The sequence below is a fragment of the Ambystoma mexicanum genome, chromosome 9 (assembly GCF_040938575.1).
Source record: "Ambystoma mexicanum isolate Mex_15411 chromosome 9, UKY_AmexF1_1, whole genome shotgun sequence".
Lineage (NCBI taxonomy): Eukaryota > Metazoa > Chordata > Amphibia > Caudata > Ambystomatidae > Ambystoma > Ambystoma mexicanum.
In genome coordinates this window covers 36,621,120-36,640,205 of record NC_090931.1, presented here as the reverse complement: position 1 = coordinate 36,640,205, position 19,086 = coordinate 36,621,120, and positions in this window count along the sequence as shown.

Genomic DNA, 19,086 nt, shown 5'->3' with positions numbered 1-19,086 from the left:
ATATAGAGTGGTGCCAGGGAGCAGAGGGAAAGAGAAAGTCAATATAGAGTGGTGCCAGGGAGCAGAGGGAAGGAGCAAGTAAATATAGAGGGGTGCTAGAGGGGGAGAATGTAATTATGGAAGTGTCCTAGGGAGCAGAGGGAAATAGAGGGGTGCCTGGGAGCAGAGGGAAAGAGAAAGTAAACATAGAGGGGTGCCAGGGAGCAGAGACAAACAGAAAGTAAATATAGAGGGTTCCAGGGAGCAGAGAGAAAGAGAAAGTAAATATAGAGTGGTGCCAGGGAGCAGAGGGAAAGAGAAAGCAAATATAGAGGGTTCCAGGGAGCAGAGAGAAAGAGAAAGTAAATATAGAGGGGTGCCAGGGAGCAGAGGGAAAGAGAAAGCAAATATAGAGGGGTACCAGGGAGCAGAGAGAAAGAGAAAGTAAATATAGAGGGGTTCTGGGGCAGATTTAAAGAGAAAGTAAATATAGAAGAGTGCCAGGGAGCAGAGGGAATGAGAAAGTAAATATAGAGGGGTGCCAGGGAGCAGAGGGAAAGGAAAATGAAATATCGAGGGGTGCCAGGGAGCAGAGGGAAAGAGAAATTAAATATAGAGGGGTGCCAGGGAGCAGAGGCAAAGAGAAAGTAAATATAGAGGGGTGCCAGGGAGCAGAGGGAAAGAGAAAGTAAACATAGAGGAGTGCCAGGGAGCAGAGGCAAAGAGAAAGTAAATATAGAGGGCTTCCAGGGAGCAGAGACAAAGAGAAATTAAATATAGACGGCTGCCATGGTAAGAGGGAAAGGGAAAGCAAATATAGAGGGGTGCCAGGGAGCAGAGAGAAAGAGAAAGTAAATATAGAGTGGTGCCAGGGAGCAGAGGGAAAGAGAAAGTAAATATAGAGTGGTGCCAGGGAGCAGAGGGAAGGAGCAAGTAAATATAGACGGGTGTTAGAGGGGGAGAATGTAATTATGGAAGTGTCCTAGGGAGCAGAGGGAAATAGAGGGGTGCCTGGGAGCAGAGGGAAAGAGAAAGTAAACATAGAGGGGTGCCAGGGAGCAGAGGCAAACAGAAAGTAAATATAGAGGGTTCCAGGGAGCAGAGAGAAAGAGAAAGTAAATATAGAGGGGTGCCAGGGAGCAGAGGGAAAGAGAAAGCAAATATAGAGGGGTACCAGGGAGCAGAGAGAAAGAGAAAGTAAATATAGAGGTCTGCCTGGGAGATGAGGCAAGGAGAAAGTAAATATAGAGGGGTGCCAGGGAGCAGAGGCAAAGATAAATTAAATACAGAGGGGTGCTAGGGAGCAGCGAGAAAGGGAAAGTAAATATAGAGGGGTGCCAGGGAGCAGAGAGAAAGAGAAAGTAAATATAGAGCAGTTCCAGGGAGCAGAGAGAAAGAGAGAGAGTAAATATAGAGGGGTGCCAGATAGCAGAGATAAACCGAAAGTAAATATAGAGGGGTGCCATGGAGCAGAAAGAAATAGAAAGTACATATAGAGGGGTGCCAGGGAGCAGAGGCAAAGAGAAAGTAAATATAGAGGGGTGCCAGGGAGCAGAAGCAAAGAGAAATTAAATACAGAGGGGTGCTAGGGAGCAGCGAGAAAGGGAAAGTAAATATAGAGGGGTGCCAGGGAGCAGAGAGAAAGAGAAAGTAAATATAGAAGGGTGATGGGGAGCAGAGGGAAAGAGAAAGTAAATATAGATGGGTGACGGGGAGCAGAGGGAAAGAGAAAATAAATATAGAGGGGTGCCAGGGAGCAGAGGGAAAGAGAAAGTAAATATAGAGGGGGTCAGGGAGCAGAGGGAAAGAGAAAGTAAATAAAGATGGTTAGGGAGCAGAGGGAAAGAGGAAGTAAAGATAGAGGGTGACAAGGAGCGGAGGGAAAGAGAAAGTAAATATAGAGGGGTGCTAGGGAGCAGAGATAAAGAGAAAGTAAATATAGAGTGGTTCTGGGGGCAGATTTAAAGAGAAAGTAAATATAGAAGGGTGCCAGGGAGCAGAGGGAATGAGAAAGTAAATATAGAGGGGTGCCAGGGAGCAGAGGGAAAGAAAAATGAAATATAGAGGGGTTCCAGGGAGCAGAGGGAAAGAGAAATTAAATATAGAGTGGTGCCAGGGAGCAGAGGCAAAGAGAAAGTAAATATAGAGGGGTGCCAGGGAGCAGAGGGAAAGAGAAAGTAAACATAGAGGAGTGCCAGGGAGCAGAGTCAAAGAGAAAATAAATATAGAGGGCTTCCAGGGAGCAGAGACAAAGAGAAATTAAATATAGAGGGCTGCCATGGTCAGAGGGAAAGGGAAAGCAAATATAGAGGGGTGCCAGGGAGCAGAGAGAAAGAGAAAGTAAATATAGAGTGGTGGCAGGGAGCAGAGGGAAAGAGAAAGTAAATATAGAGTGGTGCCAGGGAGCAGAGGGAAGGAGCAAGTAAATATAGAGGGGTGCTAGAGGGCGAGAATGTAAATATGGAAGTGTCCTAGGGAGCAGAGGGAAATAGAGGGGTGCCTGGGAGCAGAGGGAAAGAGAAAGTAAACATAGAGGGGTGCCAGGGAGCAGAGGCAAAGAGAAAGTAAATATAGAGGGGTGACAGAGAGCAGAGGGAAATAGAAACTAAATATAGAGTGGTGCGAGGGAGCAGAGGCAAAGAGAAAGTAATTATAGAGGTGTGTCAGGGAGCAGAGGCAAAGAGAAAGTAAATATAGAGGGGTGAAGGGGAGCAGAGGGAAAGAGCAAGTAAATATAGAGGAGTGCCAGTGAGCAGAGATAAAGAGAAAGTAAATATAGAGGGGTGCCATGGAGCAGAGAGAAAGAGAAAGTACATATAGAGGGGTGCCAGGGAGCAGAGGCAAAGAGAAAGTAAATATAGAGGGGTGCCAGGGAGCAGAGGCAAAGAGAAATTAAATACAGAGGGGTGCTAGGGAGCAGCGAGAAAGGGAAAGTAAGTATAGAGGGGTGCCAGGGAGCAGAGAGAAAGAGAAAGTAAATATAGAAGGGTAACGGGGAGCCGAGGGAAAGAGAAAATAAATATAGAGGGGTGCCAGGGAGCAGAGGGAAAGAGAAAGTAAATATAGAGGGGATCAGGGAGCAGAGGGAAAGAGAAAGTAAATAAAGAGTGGTGTTAGGGAACAGAGGGAAAGAGGAAGTAAATATAGAGGGTGCAAAGGAGCGGAGGGAAAGAGAAAGTATATATAGAGGGGTGCTAGGGAGCAGAGATAAAGAGAAAGTAAATATAGAGTGGTTCTGGGGGCAGATTTAAAGAGAAAGTAAATATAGAAGAGTGCAGGGGAGCAGAGGGAATGAGAAAGTAAATATAGAGGGGTGCCAGGGAGCAGAGGGAAAGAAAAATGAAATATCGAGGGGTGCCAGGGAGCAGAGGGAAAGAGAAATTAAATATAGAGGGGTGCCAGGGAGCAGAGGCAAAGAGAAAGTAAATATAGAGGGGTGCCAGGGAGCAGAGGGAAAGAGAAAGTAAACATGGAGGAGTGCCAGGGAGCAGAGGCAAAGAGAAAGTAAATATAGAGGGCTTCCAGGGAGCAGAGACAAAGAGAAATTAAATATAGAGGGCTGCCATGGTAAGAGGGAAAGGGAAAGCAAATATAGATGGGTGCCAGGGAGCAGAGAGAAAGAGAAAGTAAATATAGAGTGGTGCCAGGGAGCAGAGGGAAAGAGAAAGTAAATATAGAGTGGTGCGAGGGAGCAGAGGCAAAGAGAAAGTAATTATAGAGGTGTGTCAGGGAGCAGAGGCAAAGAGAAAGTAAATATAGAGGGGTGAAGGGGAGCAGAGGGAAAGAGCAAGTAAATATAGAGGAGTGCCAGTGAGCAGAGATAAAGAGAAAGTAAATATAGAGGGGTGCCATGGAGCAGAGAGAAAGAGAAAGTACATATAGAGGGGTGCCAGGGAGCAGAGGCAAAGAGAAAGTAAATATAGAGGGGTGCCAGGGAGCAGAGGCAAAGAGAAATTAAATACAGAGGGGTGCTAGGGAGCAGCGAGAAAGGGAAAGTAAGTATAGAGGGGTGCCAGGGAGCAGAGAGAAAGAGAAAGTAAATATAGAAGGGTAACGGGGAGCAGAGGGAAAGAGAAAATAAATATAGAGGGGTGCCAGGGAGCAGAGGGAAAGAGAAAGTAAATATAGAGGGGATCAGGGAGCAGAGGGAAAGAGAAAGTAAATAAAGAGTGGTGTTAGGGAACAGAGGGAAAGAGGAAGTAAATATAGAGGGTGCAAAGGAGCGGAGGGAAAGAGAAAGTATATATAGAGGGGTGCTAGGGAGCAGAGATAAAGAGAAAGTAAATATAGAGTGGTTCTGGGGGCAGATTTAAAGAGAAAGTAAATATAGAAGAGTGCAGGGGAGCAGAGGGAATGAGAAAGTAAATATAGAGGGGTGCCAGGGAGCAGAGGGAAAGAAAAATGAAATATCGAGGGGTGCCAGGGAGCAGAGGGAAAGAGAAATTAAATATAGAGGGGTGCCAGGGAGCAGAGGCAAAGAGAAAGTAAATATAGAGGGGTGCCAGGGAGCAGAGGGAAAGAGAAAGTAAACATGGAGGAGTGCCAGGGAGCAGAGGCAAAGAGAAAGTAAATATAGAGGGCTTCCAGGGAGCAGAGACAAAGAGAAATTAAATATAGAGGGCTGCCATGGTAAGAGGGAAAGGGAAAGCAAATATAGATGGGTGCCAGGGAGCAGAGAGAAAGAGAAAGTAAATATAGAGTGGTGCCAGGGAGCAGAGGGAAAGAGAAAGTAAATATAGAGTGGTGCCAGGGAGCAGAGGGAAGGAGCAAGTAAATATAGAGGGGTGCTAGAGGGGGAGAATGTAATTATGGAAGTGTCCTAGGGAGCAGAGGAAAATAGAGGGGTGCCTGGGAGCAGAGGGAAAGAGAAAGTAAACATAGAGGGGTGCCAGGGAGCAGAGGCAAACAGAAAGTAAATATAGAGGGGTTCCAGGGAGCAGAGAGAAATAGAAAGTAAATATAGAGGGGCGCCAGGGAGCAGAGGGAAAGAAAAATGAAATATAGAGGGGTGCTAGGGAGCAGAGTGAAAGAAAAAGTAAATTTAGAGCGGTGCCAGGGAGCAGAGGGAAAGAGAAAGTAAATATAGAGTGGTTCTGGGGGCAGATGTAAAGAGAAAGTAAATATAGAAGAGTGCCAGGGAGCAGAGGGAATGAGAAAGTAAATATAGAGGGGTGCCAGGGAGCAGAGGGAAAGAAAATGAAATATAGAGGGGTGCCAGGGAGCAGAGGAAAAGAGAAATTAAATATAGAGGGGTGCCAGGGAGCAGACGGAAGGAGCAAGTAAATATGGAGGGGTGCTAGAGGGGGAGAATGTAAATATGGAAGTGTCCTAGGGAGCAGAGGGAAATAAAGGGGTGCCCCGGAGCAGAGGGAAAGAGAAAGTAAACATAGAGGGGTGCCAGGGAGCAGAGGCAAAGAGAAAGTAAATATAGAGGGGTGACAGGGAGCAGAAGGAAATAGAAACTAAATATAGAGTGGTGCGAGGGAGCAGAGGCAAAGAGAAAGTAATTATAGAGGGGTGTCAGGGAGCAGAGGCAAAGAGAAAGTAAATATAGAGGGGTGAAGGGGACTAGAGGGAAAGAGCAAGTAAATATAGAGGAGTGCCAGTGAGCAGAGATAAAGAGAAAGTAAATATAGAGGGGTGCCATGGAGCAGAGAGAAAGAGAAAGTACATATATAGGGGTGCCAGGGAGCAGAGGCAAAGAGAAAGTAAATATAGAGGGGTGCCAGGGAGCAGAGGCAAAGAGAAATTAAATACAGAGGGGTGGTAGGGAGCACCGAGAAAGGGAAAGTAAATATAGAGGGGTGCCAGGGAGCAGAGAGAAAGAAGAAGTTAATGTAGAAGGGTGACGGGGAGCAGAGGGAAAGAGAAAATAAATATAGAGGGGTGCCAGGGAGTAGAGGGAAAGAGAAAGTAAATATAGAGGGGATCAGGGAGCAGAGGGAAAGAGAAAGTAAATAAAGAGGGGTGTTAGGGAACAGAGGGAAAGAGGAAGTAAATATAGAGGGTGCAAAGGAGCAGAGGGAAAGAGAAAGTAAATATAGAGGGGTGCTAGGGAGCAGAGATAAAGAGAAAGTAAATATTGAGTGGTTCTGGGGGCAGACTTAAAGAGAAAGTAAATATAGAAGAGTGCCAGGGAGCAGAGGGAATGAGAAAGTAAATATAGAGGGGTGCCAGGGAGCAGAGGGAAAGAAAAATAAAATATCGAGGGGTGCCAGAGAGCAGAGGGAAAGAGAAATTAAATATAGAGGGGTGCCAGGGAGCAGAGGCAAAGAGAAAGTAAATATAGAGGGGTGCCAGGGAGCAGAGGGAAAGAGAAAGTAAACATAGAGGAGTGCCAGGGAGCAGAGGCAAAGAGAAAGTAAATATAGAGGGCTTCCAGGGAGCAGAGACAAAGAGAAATTAAATATAGAGGGCTGCCATGTTCAGAGGGAAAGGGAAAGCAAATATATAGGGGTGCCAGGGAGCAGAGAGAAAGAGAAAGTAAATATAGAGTGGTGCCAGGGAGCAGAGGGAAAGAGAAAGTAAACATAGAGTGGTGCCAGGGAGCAGAGGGAAGGAGCAAGTAAATATAGAGGGTACCAGGGAGCAGAGAGGAAGAGAAAGTACATCTAGAGTGGTGCCAGCGATCAGAGGGAAAGAGAGAGCAAATATAGAGTGGTGCCAGGGAGCAGAGGGAAGGAGCATGTAAATATAGAGAGGTACTAGAGGGGGAGAATGTAAATATGGAAGTGTCCTAGGGAGCAGAGGGAAATAGAGGGGTGCCTGGGAGCAGAGGGAAAGAGAAAGTAAACAGAGGGGTGCCAGGGAGCAGAGGCAAAGAGAAAGTAAATATAGAGGGGTGCCAGGGAGCAGAGGGAAAGAAAAAGTAAATTTAGAGGGGTGCCAGGGAGCAGAGGGAAAGAGAAAGTAAATATAGAGGGGTGCCTGGGAGCAGAAGTTAAAAGAAAGTAAATATAGAGGAGTGCCATGTTGCAGAGGGAACGAGCAAGTAAATATAGAGGAGGTGCTAGGGAGCAGATGGAAAGAGAAAGTAAATATAGAAGCGTGCCAGAGGGCAGAGGGAAAGAGAAAGTAAATATAGAGGGGTGACAGGTAGCAGAGAGAGAGAGAAAGTAGATATATATGAGTGCCAGGGAGCAGAGGGAAAGAGAAAGTAAATTTAGAGGGGTGCCAGGGAGCAGAGTGAAAGAGAAACTAAATATAGAGGGGTGTGAGGGAGCAGAGGCAAAGAGAAAGTAAATATAGAGAGGTGCCAGGGAGCAGAGACAAAGAGAAAGTAAATATAGGGGGGTGATGGGAAGCAGAGGGAAAGAGAAAGTAAATATAGAGGAGTGTCAGGGAGCAGAGGCAAAGAGAAAGTAAATATGGAAGGGTGCCAAGGAGCAGAGACAAAGAGAAATTAAATATAGAGGGGTGCCATGGAGCAGCGGGAAAGGGAAAGCAAATATAGAGGAGTGCCAGGGAGCACAGGGAAAGAGAAAGCAAATACAGAGGGGTGCCAGGGAGCAAAGGGAAAGACAAAGTAAATATAGAGTGGTGCTAGGGAGTAGCGGGAAAGAGAAAGTAAATATAGAATGGTGGGGGAGCAGAGGGAAAGAGAAAGTAAATATAGAGGGGTGCCAGGGAACAGAGGGAAAGAGAAAGTAAATATAGAGGGGTGAGGGGAGCAGAGGGAAAGAGAAAGCAAATATAGAGGGGTGCCAGGGAGCAAAGGGAAAGACAAAGTAAATATAGAGGGGTGCCAGGGAGAAGAGGGAAGGAGAAAGTAAATCTAGAGGCGCGCTACGGAGCAGTGGCAAAGAGAAAGTAAATATAGAGGTTTGCCAGGGAGCAGAGGGAAAGAGAAAGCAAATATAGAGGGGTACCAGGGAGCAGAGAGAAAGCGAAAGTAAATATAGAGGAGTGCCAGGGAGCTGAGAGAAAGAGAGAGAGTAAATATAGAGGGGTGCCAGGGAGCAGAGGCAAAGAGAAAGTAAATATAGAGGGGTGCCAGGGAGCAGAGGGAAAGAGAAAGTAAACATAGAGGAGTGCCAGGGAGCAGAGGCAAAGAGAAATTAAATATAGAGGGCTGCCATGGTCAGAGGGAAAGGGAAAGCAAATATAGAGGGGTGCCAGGGAGCAGAGAGAAAGAGAAAGTAAATATAGAGTGGTGCCAGGGAGCAGAGGGAAAGAGAAAGTAAATATAGAGTGGTGCCAGGGAGCAGAGGGAAGGAGTAAGTAAATATAGAGGGGTGCTAGAGGGGGAGAATGTAAATATGGAAGGGTCCTAGGGAGCAGAGGGAAATAGAAGGGTGCCTAGGAGAAGAGGGAAAGAGAAAGTAAATATAGAGGGGTGCCAGGGAGCAGAGGCAAAGAGAAAGTAAACATAGAGGGGTGACAGGGAGCAGAGGGAAATAGAAACTAAATATAGAGTGGTGCGAGGGAGCAGAGGCAAAGAGAAATTAAATACAGAGGGGTGCCAGGGAGCAGAGACAAAGATTAATTAAATATAGAGGGGTGCCATGGAGCCTGGGGAAAGGCAAAGCAAATATAGAGGGGTGCCAGGGAGCAGAGAGAAAGAGAAAGTAAATATAGAGGGGTGCCAGGGAGCAGAGGGAAAGAAAAATGAAATATACAGGGGTGCTAGGGAGCAGAGTGAAAGAAAAAGTAAATTTAGAGGGGTGTAGGGAGCAGAGGGAAAGAGAAAGTAAATATAGAGGGGTGCCTGGTAGCAGAAGTTAAGAGAAAGTAAATATAGAGGAGGTGCTAGGGAGCAGATGGAAAGAGAAAGTAAATATAGATGCGTGCCAGGGAGCAGAGGGAAAGAGAAAGTAAATATAGAGGGGTGACAGGTAGCAGAGAGAAAGAGAAAGTCGATATATATGGGTGCCAGGGAGCAGAGGGAAAGAGAAAGTAAATTTAGAGGGGTGCCAGGAAGCAGAGGGAAAGAGAAAGTAAATATAGAGGGGTGTGAGGGAGCAGAAGCAAAGAGAAATTAAATACAGAGAGGTGCCAGGGAGCAGAGACAAAGAGAAAGTAAATATACAGGGGTGATGGGGAGCAGAGGGAAAGAGAAAATAAATATAGAGGAGTGTCAGGGAGCAGAGGCAAAGAGAAAGTAAATATAGAAGGGTGCCAAGGAGCAGAGACAAAGAGAAATTAAATATAGAGGGGTGCCATGAAGCAGAGGGAAAGGGAAAGCAAATATAGAGGGGTGCCAGGGAGCAGAGAGAAAGAGAAAGTAAATATAGAGGGGTGCTATTGAGCAGCGGGAAAGAGAAAGTAAATATAGAGGAGTGTCAGGGAGCACAGGGAAAGAGAAAGCAAATATAGAGGGGTGCCAGGCAGCAAAGGGAAAGACAAAGTAAATATAGAGGGGTGCTAGGGAGCAGCGGGAAAGAGAAAGTAAGTATAGAGGGGTGCCAGGGAGTAGAGGGAAAGAGAAAGTAAATATAGAGGGGTGGGGGGAGCAGAGGGAAAGAGAAAGTAAATATAGAGGGGTGCCAGGGAGCAGAGGGAAAGAGAAAGTAGATATAGAGGGGTGGGGGGAGCAGAAGGAAAGAGAAAGCAAATATAGAGGAGTGCCAGGGAGAAAAGGGAAAGACAAAGTAAATATACAGGGGTGCCAGGGAGAAGAGGGAAGGAGAAAGTAAATCTAGATGCGTGCTACGGAGCAGTGGCAAAGAGAAAGTAAATATAGAGGTTTGCGAGGGAGCAGAGGGAAAGAGAAAGCAAATATAGAGGGATACCAGCGAGCAGAGAGAAAGAGAAAGTTAATATAGAGGAGTGCCAGGGAGCAGAGAGAAAGAGAGAGAGTAAATATAGAGGGGTGCCAGGGAGCAGAGGAAAAGAGAAAGTAAATATAGCGGTCTGGCTGGGAGCTGAGGCAAGGAGAAAGTAAATATAGAGGGGTGCCAGGGAGCAGAGATAAAGAGAAAGTAAATATAGAGGGGTGCCAGGGTGCAGAGAGAAAGAGAAAGTACATATAGAGGTGTGATGGGGAGCAGAGGGAAAGAGAAAGTAAATATAGAGGAGTGTCAGGGAGCAGAGGCAAAGAGAAAGTAAATATGGAAGGGTGCCAAGGAGCAGAGACAAAGAGAAATTAAATATAGAGGGGTGCCATGGAGCAGAGGGAAGGGGAAAGCAAATATAGAGGGATGCCAGGGAGCAGAGTGAAAGAGAAAGTAAATATAGAGGGGTGCTGTTGAGTAGCAGGAAAGAGAAAGTAAATATAGAGGAGTGCCAGGGAGCACAGGGAAAGAGAAAGTAAATATAGAGGGGTGCCAGGGAGCAAAGGGAAAGACAAAGAAAATATAGAGGGGTTCTAGGGAGCAGCGGGAAAGAGAAAGTAAATATAGAGGGGTGCCATGGAGCAGAGGGAAAGAGAAAGTAAATATAGAGGGGTGGGGGGAGCAGAGGGAAAGAGAAAGTAAATATAGAGGGGTGCCAGGGAGCAGAGGGAAAGAGAACGTAAATATAGAGGGGTGAGGGAGCAGAGGGAAAGAGAAAGCAAATATAGAGGGGTGCCAGGGACCAAAGGGAAAGGCAAAGTAAATGTACAGGGGTGCCAGGGAGAAGAGGGAAGGAGAAAGTAAATCTAGAAGCGCGCTACGGAGCAGTGGCAAAGAGAAAGTAAATATAGAGGTTTGCCAGGGAGCAGAGGGAAAGAGAAAGCGAATTTAGAGGGGTACCAGGGAGCAGAGAGAAAGAGAAAGTAAATGTAGAGGAGTGCCAGGGAGCAGAGATAAAGAGAGAGAGTAAATATAGAGGGGTGCCAGGGAGCAGAGGGAAAGAAAAATGAAATATAGAGGGGTGCCAGGGAGCAGAGGGAAAGAGAAATTACATTTAGAGGGGTGCCAGGGAGCAGAGGCAAAGAGAAAGTAAATATAGAGGGGTGCCAGGGAGCAGAGGGAAAGAGAAAGTAAACATAGAGGAGTGCCAGGGAGCGGAGGCAAAAAGAAAGTAAATATAGAGGGCTTCCAGGGAGCAGAGACAAAGAGAAATTAAATATAGAGGGCTGCCATGGTCATAGGGAAAGGGAAAGCAAATATAGAGGGGTGCCAGGGAGCAGAGAGAAAGAGAAAGTAAATATAGGGTGGTGCAAGGGAGTAGAGGGAAAGAGAAAGTAAATATAGAGTGGTGCCAGGGAGCAGAGGGAAGGAGTAAGTAAATATAGAGGGGTGCTAGAGGGGGAGAATGTAAATATGGAAGGGTCCTAGGGAGCAGAGGGAAATAGAAGGGTGCCTGGGAGAAGAGGGAAATAGAAAGTAAACATAGAGGGGTGACAGGGAGCAGAGGGAAATAGAAACTAAATATAGAGTGGTGCGAGGGAGCAGAAGCAAAGAGGAATTAAATACAGAGGGGTGCCATGGAGCCTGGGGAAAGGCAAAGCAAATATAGAGGGGTGCCAGGGAGCAGAGAGAAAGAGAAAGTAAATATAGAGGGGTGCCAGGGAGCAGAGGGAAAGAAAAATGAAATATACAGGGGTGCTAGGAGCAGAGTGAAAGAAAAAGTAAATTTAGAGGGGTGCAGGGAGCAGAGGGAAAGAGAAAGTAAATATAGAGGGGTGCCTGGGAGCAGAAGTTAAGAGAAAGTAAATATAGAGGAGTGCCATGTTGCAGAGGGAACGAGAAAGTAAATATAGAGGAGGTGCTAGGGAGCAGATGGAAAAAGAAAGTAAATATAGATGCGTGCCAGGGAGCAGAGGGAAAGAGAAAGTAAATATAGAGGGGTGACAGGTAGCAGAGAGAAAGAGAAAGTAGATATATACATGGGTGCCAGGGAGCAGAGGGAAAGAGAAAGTAAATTTAGAGGGGTGCCAGGAAGCAGAGGGAAAGAGAAAGTAAATATAGAGGGGTGTGAGGGAGCAGAAGCAAAGAGAAAGTAAATACAGAGAGGTGCCAGGGAGCAGAGAGAATGAGAAAGTAAATATAGAGGGGTGATGGGGAGAAGAGGGAAAGAGAAAATAAATATAGAGGAGTGTCAGGGAGCAGAGGCAAAGAGAAAGTAAATATAGAAGGGTACCAAGGAGCAGAGACAAAGAGAAATTAAATATAGAGGGGTGCCATGAAGCAGAGGGAAAGGGAAAGCAAATATAGAGGGGTGCCAGGGAGCAGAGAGAAAGAGAAAGTAAATATAGAGGGGTGCTATTGAGCAGCGGGAAAGAGAAAGTAAATTTAGAGGGGTGCCAGGGAGTAGAGGGAAAGAGAAAGTAAATATAGAGGGGTGGGGGAGCAGAGGGAAAGAGAAAGTAAATATAGAGGGGTGCCAGGGAGCGGAGGGAAAGAGAAAGTAAATATAGAGGGGTGGGGGAGCAGAAGGAAAGAGAAAGCAAATATAGAGGAGTGCCAGGGAGAAAAGGGAAAGACAAAGTAAATATACAGGGGTGCCAGGGAGAAGAGGGAAGGAGAAAGTAAATCTAGAGGCGTGCTACGGAGCAGTGGCAAAGAGAAAGTAAATATAGAGGTTTGCGAGGGAGCAGAGGGAAAGAGAAAGCAAATATAGAGGGATACCAGCGAGCAGAGAGAAAGAGAAAGTAAATATAGAGGAGTGCCAGGGAGCAGAGAGAAAGAGAGAGAGTACATATAGAGGGGTGCCAGGGAGCAGAGGAAAAGAGAAAGTAAATATAGAGGTCTGCCTGGGAGCTGGGGCAAGGAGAAAGTAAATATAGAGTGGTGCAAGGGAGCAGAGATAAAGAGAAAGTAAATATAGAGGGGTGCCAGGGAGCAGAGAGAAAGATAAGTACATATAGATGTGTGATGGGGAGCAGAGGGAAAGAGAAAGTAAATATAGAGGAGTGTCAGGGAGCTGAGGCAAAGAGAAAGTAAATATAGAAGGGTGCCAAGGAGCAGAGACAAAGAGAAATTAAATATAGAGGGGTGCCATGGAGCAGAGGGAAAGGGAAAGCAAATATAGAGGGGTGCCAGGGAGCAGAGAGAAAGAGAAAGTAAATATAGAGGGGTGCTATTGAGCAGCGGGAAAGAGAAAGTAAATATAGAGGGGTGGGGGGAGCAGAGGGAAAGAGAAAGTAAATATAGAGGGGTGCCAGGGAGCAGAGGGAAAGAGAAAGTAAATATAGAGGGGTGGGAGGAGCAGAGGGAAAGAGAAAGCAAATATAGAGGGGTGCCAGGGAGCAAAGGGAAAGACAAAGTAAATAGACAGGGGTGCCAGGGAGAAGAGGGAAGGAGAAAGTAAATCTAGAGGCGTGCTATGGAGCAGTGGCAAAGAGAAAGTAAATATAGAGGTTTGCCAGAGAGCAGAGGGAAAGAGAAAGCAAATATAGAAGGGTACCAGGGAGCAGAGAGACAGAGAAAGTAAACTTAGAGGTCTGTCTGGGAGCTGAGGCAAGGAAAAAGTAAATATAGAGGGGTGCCAGGGAGCAGAGATAAAGAGAACGTAAATATAGAGGGGTGGCAGGGACTAGAGAGAAAGAGAAAGTACATATAGAGGTGTGCCAGGGAGCAGAGGCAAAGAGAAATTAAATACAGATGGGTGCTAGGGAGCAGCGAGAAAGGGAAAGTAAATATAGAGGGGTGTCAGGGAGCAGAGGGAAAGAGAAAGTAAATAAAGAGTGGTGTTAGGGAGCAGAGGGAAAGAGGAAGTAAATATAGAGGGTGCCAGGGAGCGGAGGGAAAGATAAAGTAAATATAGAGGGGTGCTAGAGAGCAGAGAGAAAGAGAGATAGAGTAAATATAGAGGGGTGCCAGGGAGCAGAGGAAAAGAGAAAGTAAATATAGAGGTCTGCCAGGGAGCTGAGGCAAGGAGAAAGCAAACATAGAGGGGTGCTAGGGAGCAGAGATAAAGAGAAAGTAAATATAGAGGGGTGCCAGGGAGCAGAGAGAAAGAGAAAGTACATATAGAGGTGTGCCAGGGAGCAGAGGCAAAGAGAAAGTAAATATAGAGGGGTGCCAGGGAGCAGAGGCAAAGAGAAATTAAATACAGAGGGGAGCTAGTGAGCAGCGATAAAGGGAAAGTAAATATAGAGGGGTGCCAGGGAGCAGAGAGAAAGAGAAAGTAAATATAGAAGGGTGATGGGGAGCAGAGGGAAAGAGAAAGTAAATATAGAGTGGTGACAGGGAGCAGAGGGCAAGAGAAAATAAATATAGATGGGTGCCAGGGAGCAGAGGGAAAGATAAAGTAAATAAAGAGTGGTGTTCGGGAGCAGAGGGAAAGAGGAAGTAAATATAGAGGGTGCCAGGGAGCGGAGGGAAAGAGAAAGTAAATATAGAGGGGTGCTAGGGAGCAGAGAGAAAGAGAAAATAAATATAGAGTGGTTCTGGGGGCAGATTTAAAGAGAAAGTAAATATAGAAGAGTGCCAGCGAGCAGAGGGAATGAGAAAGTAAATATAGAGGGGTGCCAGGGAGCAGAGTGAAAGAAAAATGAAATATAGAGGGGTGCCAGGGAGCAGAGAGAAAGAGAAATTAAATATAGAGGGGTGCCAGGGAGCAGAGGCAAAGAGAAAGTAAATATAGAGGGGTGCCAGGGAGCAGAGGGAAAGAGAAAGTAAACATAGAGGAGTGCCAGGGAGCAGAGGCAAAGAGAAAGTAAATATAGAGGGCTTCCAGGGAGCAGAGACAAAGAGAAAATAAATATAGAGGGCTGCCATGGAGCAGAGGGAAAGGGAAAGCACATATATAGGGGAGCCAGGGAGTAGAGAGAAAGAGAAAGTAAATATAGAGGGGTGCCAGGGAGCAGAAGGAAAGAGAAAGCAAATATAGAGGGGTGCCAGCGAGCAGAGGGAAATAGAAAGTAAATATAGAGGGGTTCCAATGAGCAGAGGGAAAGAGAACGTAAATATAGAGGGGTGCCAATGAGAAGAGGGAAGGAGAAAGTAAATATAGAGGCGTGCTAGGGAGCAGTAGCAAAGAGAAAGTAAATATAGAGGAGTGCCAGGGAGCACAGGGAAAGAGAAAGTAAATATAGAGGGGTACCAGGGAGCAGGGAGAAAGAGAAAGTAAATATAGAGGGTTGCCAGGGAGCAGAGAGAAAGAGGGGTGACAGGGAGAAGAGGCAAAGAGAAAGTAAATATAGAGGGGTGCCAGGGAGCAGAGGGAAAGAGAAATTAAATATAGCGGGGTGCCAGTGAGCAGAGGGAAAGAAAAAGTAAATTTAGAGGGATGCCATGAAGCAGAGGGAAAGAGAAAGTAAATATAGAGGGGTGCCTGGGAGCAGAAGTTAAGAGAAAATAAATATAGAGCGGTGCCAAGGAGCAGAGGGAAAGAGAAAGTAAATATAGAAGGGTGCCAGGGAGCAGAGGGAAGGAGAAAATAAATATAGAGGGCTGCCAGGGAGCTGAGGGGAAGAGAAAGTAAATATAGAGGGTGCCATGTTGCAGAGGGAACGTGAAAGTAAATATAGAGGAGGTGCTAGGGAGCAGATGGAAGGAGAAAGTAAATATAGAAGCGTGCCAGGGAGCAGAGGGAAAGAGAAAGTAAATATAGAGGGGTGTCAGGGAGCAGAGGCAAAGAGAAAATAAATATAAAGAGGTGCCAAGGAGCAGAGACAAAGAGAAAGTAAATATAGAGGGGTGACGGGGAGCAGAGGGAAAGAGAAAGTAAATATAGAGGAGTGCCAGGGAGCAGAGGAACATAGAAAGTAAATATAGAAGGGTACCAGGGAGCAGAGACAAAGAGAAATTAAATAAAGAGGGGTGCCATGGAGCAGAGGGAAAGGGAAAGCAAATATAGAGGGTGCCAGGGAGCGGAGGGAAAGATAAAGTAAATATAGAGGGGTGCTAGAGAGCAAAGAGAAAGAGAGAGAGAGTAAATATAGAGGGGTGCCAGGGAGCAGAGGAAAAGAGAGAGTAAATATAGAGGTCTGCCTGGCAGCTGAGGCAAGGAGAAAGTAAACAGAGAGGGGTGCTAGGGAGCAGAGATAAAGAGAAAGTAAATATAGAGGGGTGCCAGGGAGCAGAGAGAAAGAGAAAGTACATATAGAGGTGTGCCAGGGAGCAGAGGCAAAGAGAAAGTAAATACAGAGGGGTGCCAGGGAGCAGAGGCAAAGAGAAATTAAATACAGAGGGGTGCTAGGGAACAGCGATAAAGGGAAAGTAAATATAGAGGGGTGCCAGGGAGCAGAGAGCAAGAGAAAGTAAATATAGAAGGGTGACGGGGAGCAGAGGGAAAGAGAAAATAAATATAGAGGGGTGCCAGGGAGCAGAGGGAAAGAGAAAGTACATATAGAGGGGTGTCAGGGAGCAGAGGGAAAGAGAAAGTAAATAAAGAGTGGTGTTCGGGAGCAGAGGGAAAGAGGAAGTAAATATAGAGGGTGCCAGGGAGCGGAGGGAAAGAGAAAGTAAATATAGAGGGGTGCTAGGGAGCAGAGAGAAAGAGAAAGTAAATATAGAGTGGTTCTGGGGGCAGATTTAAAGATAAAGTAAATATAGAAGAGTGCCAGCGAGCAGAGGGAATGAGAAAGTAAATATAGAGGGGTGCCAGGGAGCAGAGGGAAAGAAAAATGAAATATAGAGGGGTGCCAGGGAGCAGAGGGAAAGAGAAATTAAATATAGAGGGGTGCCAGGGAGCAGAGGCAAAGAGAAAGTAAATATAGAGGGGTGCCAGGGAGCAGAAGGAAAGAGAAAGTAAACATAGAGGAGTGCCAGGGAGCAGAGGCAAAGAGAAAGTAAATATAGAGGGCTTCCAGGGAGCAGAGACAAAGAGAAAATAAATATAGAGGGCTGCCATGGAGCAGAGGGAAAGGGAAAGCACATATATAGGGGGAGCCAGGGAGTAGAGAGAAAGAGAAAGTAAATATAGAGGGGTGCCAGGGAGCAGAAGGAAAGAGAAAGCAAATATAGAGGGGTGCCAGCGAGCAGAGGGAAATAGAAAGTAAATATAGAGGGGTTCCAATGAGCAGAGGGAAAGAGAACGTAAATATAGGGGGGTGCCAGGGAGCAAAGGGAAAGAAAAAGTAAATATAGAAGCGTGCCGGGGAGCAGAGGGAAAGAGAAAGTAAATATAGAGGGGTGACAGCGAGCAGAGAAAAAGGGAAAGTAAATATAGATGGGTGCCAGGGAGCAGAGGGAAAGAGAAAGTAAATATAGAGGGGTGTCAGAGAGCAGAGGCAAAGAGAAAATAAATATAAAGAGGTGCCAGGGAGCAGAGACAAAGAGAAAGTAAATATAGAGGGGTGACGGGGAGCAGAGGGAAAGAGAAAGTAAATATAGAGGAGTGCCAGGGAGCAGAGGAAAATAGAAAGTAAATATAGAAGGGTGCCAGGGAGCAGAGACAAAGAGGAATTAAATATAGAGGGGTGCCATGGAGCAGAGGGAAAGGAAAAGCAAATATAGAGGGTGCCAGGGAGCGGAGGGAAAGATAAAGTAAATATAGAGGGGTGCTAGAGAGCAGAGAGAAAGAGAGAGAGAGTAAATATAGAGGGGTGCCAGGGAGCAGAGGAAAAGAGAAAGTAAATATAGAGGTCTGCCTGGGAGCTGAGGCAAGGAGAAAGTAAACATAGAGGGGTGCTAAGGAGCAGAGATAAAGAGAAAGTAAATATAGAGGGGTGCCAGGGAGCAGAGGGAAAGAGAAAGTAAATATAGATTGGTGTCGGAGAGCAGAGGCAAAGAGAAAATAAATATAAAGAGGTGCCAGGGAGCAGAGACAAAGAGAAAGTAAATATAGAGGGGTGACGGGGAGCAGAGGGAAAGAGAAAGTAAATATAGAGGAGTGCCAGGGAGCAGAGGAAAATAGAAAGTAAATATAGAAGGGTGCCAGGGAGCAGAGACAAAGAGGAATTAAATATAGAGGGGTGCCATGGAGCAGAGGGAAAGGAAAAGCAAATATAGAGGGTGCCAGGCACCGGAGGGAAAGATAAAGTAAATATAGAGGGGTGCTAGAGAGCAGAGAGAAAGAGAGAGAGAGTAAATATAGAGGGGTGCCAGGGAGCAGAGGAAAAGAGAAAGTAAATATAGAGGTCTGCCTGGGAGCTAAGGCAAGGAGAAAATAAACATAGAGGGGTGCTAAGGAGCAGAGATAAAGAGAAAGTAAATATAGAGGGGTGCCAGGGAGCAGAGGGAAAGAGAAAGTAAACATAGAGGAGTGCCAGGGAGCAGAGGCAAAGAGAAAGTAAATATAGAGGGCTTCCAGGGAGCAGAGACAAAGAGAAAATAAATATAGAGGGCTGCCATGGAGCAGAGGGAAAGGGAAAGCACATATATAGGGGAGCCAGGGAGTAGAGAGAAAGAGAAAGTAAATATAGAGGGGTGACAGGGAGCAGAAGGAAAGAGAAAGCAAATATAGAGGGGTGCCAGCGAGCAGAGGGAAGGAGAAAGTAAATATAGAGGCGTGCTAGGGAGCAGTAGCAAAGAGAAAGTAAATATAGAGGAGTGCCAGGGAGCACAGGGAAAGAGAAAGTACATATAGAGGGGTACCAGGGAGCAGGGAGAAAGAGAAAGTAAATATAGAGGGTTGCCAGGGAGCAGAGAGAAAGAGGGTTGTCAGGGAGAAGAGGCAAAGAGAAAGTAAATATAGAGGGGTGCCAGGGAGCAGAGGGAAAGAGAAATTAAATATAGCGGGGTGCCAGTGAGCAGAGGGAAAGAAAAAGTAAATTTAGAGGGATGCCATGAAGCAGAGGGAAAGAGAAAGTAAATATAGAGGGGTGCCTGGGAGCAGAAGTTAAGAGAAAATAAATATAGAGCGGTGCCAAGGAGCAGAGGGAAAGAGAAAGTAAATATAGAAGGGTGCCAGGGAGCAGAGGGAAGGAGAAAATTAATATAGAGGGCTGCCAGGGAGCTGAGGGGAAGAGAAAGTAAATATAGAGGGGTGCCATGTTGCAGAGGGAACGTGAAAGTAAATATAGAGGAGGTGCTAGGGAGCAGATGGAAGGAGAAAGTAAATATAGAAGCGTGCCAGGGAGCAGAGGGAAAGAGAAAGTAAATATAGAGGGGTGTCAGGGAGCAGAGGCAAAGAGAAAATAAATATAAAGAGGTGCCAAGGAGCAGAGACAAAGAGAAATTAAATAAAGAGGGGTGCCATGTTGCAGAGGGAACGTGAAAGTAAATATAGAGGAGGTGCTAGGGAGCAGATGGAAGGAGAAAGTAAATATAGAGGGGTGACGGGGAGCAGAGGGAAAGAGAAAGTAAATATAGAGGAGTGCCAGGGAGCAGAGGAAAATAGAAAGTAAATATA